The sequence below is a fragment of the Vombatus ursinus genome, unplaced genomic scaffold (assembly GCF_900497805.2).
Source record: "Vombatus ursinus unplaced genomic scaffold, bare-nosed wombat genome assembly UNPS02014820.1, whole genome shotgun sequence".
Lineage (NCBI taxonomy): Eukaryota > Metazoa > Chordata > Mammalia > Diprotodontia > Vombatidae > Vombatus > Vombatus ursinus.
Window position 1 is genome coordinate 8,654,302 of NW_020954598.1, and position 4,772 is coordinate 8,659,073.

General features: G+C 42.3%; 1 pseudogene; it reads left to right on the forward strand.

Annotated features, from left to right (window-relative positions):
• Nucleotides 1-402: 402 nt before the first annotated feature.
• Nucleotides 403-1,021, forward strand: LOC114024254 (annotated as a pseudogene).
• Nucleotides 1,022-4,772: the final 3,751 nt, after the last annotated feature.

Consider the following 4,772-nt stretch of genomic DNA (forward strand, 5'->3'; position numbering starts at 1 on the left):
GATGGTCCAGGCTTTGCTCCATCTTGGGGAGGGGGGGGGATGCCCTTCTTCTTGGCAGGTCAGGCCTTGGATGTCCCCCCACCTGCTGGCTGCTGCTGTTTCTGTTGGCGACACTTTGCACCGTGGTTCTAAAACCATACCTGGATTCGGGATTCTGGTAGGTTGATCTTGCCTACTACATACTCTCATATGAAGATATCAGGTATCGGGTCTTGGCAAAAAGGCCTTCCAGGATGTTGAGTTGAGTCTGAGTGAATGTGGTGCTCTCTGGGTGCTGCATCCTCTATGTAACTTAATAGCCCAGCTGTGGTTATGCCATGTAGAATCTCCAAGGCAGGTGCTGTCAGGCTCAGTGCATTGACTGAGTAATGGGCCGGGGGTGACTTGAGATAAGAGGACATCATGCTTCCAAGAGTCCATGCTCTGGTCTCCTCGGTTCCTCATTCTTCTTGGAAAAAAAAAAAAAAAGCCTACACCTCTCAGGATTCCTTTCTCCCCTACAGCCCAGTTCCGGCTACCTTGGCCACTCCTCCTTCAGCATCAGTATTCATCTGGAGCCCTGCCCTCTCTCCACTACCAGCAGCAATGGGGACTGCAGGGGACTCATCCATCTGTATCCAACATGGGTGTGGGGCTTCTGTGGCTGCCTCCTTTTCCTATGGGCTGACCTACTCCTCCAGCCCCAGAAGCCTTCAGTGCCTCTTCCTTGTGCTAGGGGAGTTCCAGCTCCATTTTCGGGGGTCTAGACTGCAATCCCTACCTTTCACTCATGGGGTTCCAGCTGGGTGGACCTGGTTCTTCCCTCAGTCCCCTCCCGGCCCCTGGCATAGGGCCCCACTTAGGCCAGTAGCCAGATTTCTTGTCAGGTAAGAGTTTGGGGGCTGGGGGCCTGGGCTTCAGCCCTGTGGACTGCCTGGATTATTGGCAGCACCCTGGCAGCACCTGGAAACTCAATTTTAGCACAACAGCTGATTCCCTCGATTACAAGCATCAGGATTCATGGAAATTCCAGGTGTTGTAGATGAGGGAAGGGAGAACTAGGTCCTTCCCTTCTCTGAGCTGAACCCTCTAAGATTCCTTCTTTCTGCGCCAGGAGACAGGTGGTTTGCGGAAAGAAGACTTCTTAATTTGGATTCAGGATCCTGATTGCCAATTTATCACCTTTGTAATCTTAAACAATTCCCTTCTCCTTTCTGGGTCTCAGATTCCCCTGTAATTTTGAGGGTGCAGCTAGATGATCCCCAAGGTTGTTACTAGCAACTTATAATGGAAGGAAAAGATCTGTCGGTTTTGGCAAGAAACAAGTATCTCAGTTTTGACTTGGCTCCTTGAAATCTTGAGCATCCTACCATGCTATGGTTTAGAAGAATGAAAATACAAAAAATGATGGGGTCTACCCCCAAAAAGACTTAGATGACCTATTACTAAACCATCCCCTGCCCAAGTAAGAAAGGACTTGATTTTCATAGAACATTGGGCAAGTTGCCTGTCTTTGGTGCTTCAGTGTAAGGAATATTGTTTTTTGGAATCAGCACCCCTGTCCAAATCCAGATTATACCCTTTACAGCATGTATGACCTTGGGCAAAGTCATTTTCCACTCTTTCAAAGACTCCGGTTTCCTCCTGTGTAAAATGAGGGGACTGGACTTGATGGTGTCTGTGGGTCCTTCCACTTCTAAAATGGCAAAATTACATGAAATGATGCTTGGGGGAAAAATTAACCTGTAGTGTCTTTAGGTAACCTTATGGAATCCTTCAAAGAATTCCCATCTGCAAAAAAAAAAAAAAAAAGCCCACAAAATCTCACACTACAAACTTCAAAGGGCTGGCTCAGCTACATGTAGGCAGCCCCATCAGGAAAAACCTCACCTACCTTGACCTCCAGTAGGAACTGTACATAGAATAAGAACTGGTGGAGGGGATTTCAGGCCAGTTCAGTCTAGCAGTCTCTCCCCATCCCAGCTGGGTCCCACAGACCCTTAAGAGACAGTCAGAAAATATTAAGGGAGTCTAGCACTGATTGCTTAGCTTTTTTTTTTCTTGCAGGCAATCATATTAAGCACTTACTATGTGTCAGCTAGGTGGCCCAGAGTGCCAGGCCTGTAGTTAGAAAGACTCATCTTCCTGAATTCAAATCTAGCCTCAAACACATACTAGCTGTGTGACCCTGGGCAAGTCGCTTAAAGCTGTTTGCCTCAGTTTCCTCATCTGTAAAATGAGCTGGAGCAGGAAATGGCAAACCATTCCAGTAGCTTAGCCAGGAAAAGCCAAACGGGGTCAAAGAGAGTTAGACATGACTGAAAAATGACTTAACATGTGACAGGCCCTGTGCTAATAGCTAAGGATACAAAGAAAGACAACAAATAGACTTACCCTTACAGTCTAACTGAGGAGAGAACATGGAACCCACTATGTACAAACAAACCCTAGAGAGAATAAATAGGAAATGGTCAGCAGAGGGAATATACTAGAAATAAGGATTGAGAAAGGGCCTCTTGTAGAAAGTAAGATTTTAGTTAGGTCTTGAAGGAAGCCATGAAGTGGGGGCAAGGGAGAGCTGGGAGTATGGATCTTCAAGGAACAGCAAAGAGACCAGTGTGGGAGAACAGAATAAGAAGACTGGAAGGGAGTGGGAGGTTAGGTCATAGAAAGTCAAAGGATGTGGTTTCAGAATCTCACCTGCTAAGGGGGACCTTTGAGTCATTGTACCTCTGAAGCCTCAGTTTACTCATCTGCAGAATGGATTGCAGCAGACCTCAAAGGTCCCTTCCAGTTTATGTCACCAGGAGCATGTATTGCTCCTTATGTTTGAGGTAGTGGTATATTTCCAGTTACTTGTGAAAGTCTACAGGGTCCCCCTTTTTCCAGGTTAGCCCATCTCATGGATCCTTTTTTCTCAGGCATTTTCATCATTCAAGGGTCTTAGGGAGTCCTGACCTGAAAGCATGCTCTCATCTATCCCTTTCCAGAGCCTCCCTTCACCACACCACACCCGCACACCAATCTCACCACCTAGATAATATTTTTTTTGAGTCAGCATATAGTGAGAGAACCTTTTCTCTCCCGAATTGTATCCATTTCAATAAAAACAAACAAAAAAAAAGAGGAAGGTGTTGGATAAGATGACCTCTGAGGTCCCCTCCAATTCTAAATATATGATTTAGTTTCTACACAGAAGTAGTAAAAATGGAGGAGGAGAAGAATGAGGAGGAAGAAGAAGAACTTATTTAACTCACTCTATTTGTAAAACACTTTGTATTATCTCGTCACAACTCTGTGAAGCAGGGACAGACATTATTATCCCCATTTTTAAAATGAGCAAATGTAAATTTAAAGTCAGGTTGCTTATTTAAGGGAAAGAGCCAGGACTGGGAGCCAGTTTTTCTGACTCCAAGTCCAGGCCTCTTTTCAATATGTCAGCCACATTTTCTCCTTTACTTTGTTATTGTATAATATTTTCTTGGTTACTTTTATTTGGTGTAATATCCTCTGGCAATTTGATCATGTTAAAAAAATTAAAAATCTGCTGGTGATACTCATAGCAAAATAGCACTAAAGCTGATTAAAACAGGCTATCAAACAAGTCGTTTAACTAGACTACATTTGGTGCAAATTAACATTTCAAAGCAATCAGTGCTGTTTTTTTTTTTGTGTGTGTGTGTGCTTGTAGATTCTTTTGGTTATAGTTTCAATGTTCTGCCTTTAATTTTGCAGTCTTTAAGACCATTTAAACAAGGATAATATATGCTTTTTCTTAATACAGGGAAATATGGAAACACAAGTTACATTGTCAATTACACTGCCTTAATAGACTCATTGGCAGTGATATTGCTATTCAGAGAAACACTTTAAAAAAGCTACCTAAAGGTGCAATTTTGAAAGGATTTATATCTCAAACAAGGCCAATGTTCTAGTGTAATACACATGGATGTAATATCATCTCCTTTTGCTAACACAATCCTGCAATATTACCATCAAGACAATTCACCATTAATTCAATGAACTTTCATTAAACACTACACATAGACAATGTAACACTGTTACACACTGAGACATGCAATGGGGAAAGAAAAATGTCCTGCTAGGAACTGGAAGATACTGTATGTAGTACTATGAATGCATCAGTTCTTATCTTGGGGTCCATGAAATTTAAATTATTTTGATTATTATAAGTCAATATAATTGATTTCCTTTATAATCCTATATATTTTATTTTATACATTTAAAACTATTATTCTAAGAAGGGACCCACAGGCTTTACCAGATCGCAAAATGTGGTCCATTACACACGTAAAAAGTTAAGAACCACTGAATCTGGAGTTGGATTCTGGCTCTGTTACTGATTGCCTGGCCTTGGGTAAGCCTCACACTATGTCCTTGCACAAATCATTTAATCACCCTGGGCAGCAATTTACTCATCTTTAAAATTAAGGAGTTGAACTAGATGATCTCAAGGATGCCTTTCAGTTGTAAATACTGTGAGACCATGCTGGGGAGAGTGAACCGGACTTGAAATCAGAGGATGAGGATTTCAATCTCTGATATTTTCTATCACTGTGACGTTGCATGAGTTACATAATTTATGTCTCAATTTTCTAACCTTCAAAATAAGGAGGTTGGATTAGATGGTCCCTGATGTCCTTTCCACCTCAAAATCTATGATTAGACAACATGGATAATTATTATGTTTTTATATAGAGAGTGGAACCAGTACCAATGGATAGAAATTATGGGGATGCAATTGTATGGGCAATATAAAGAACTTACTAACA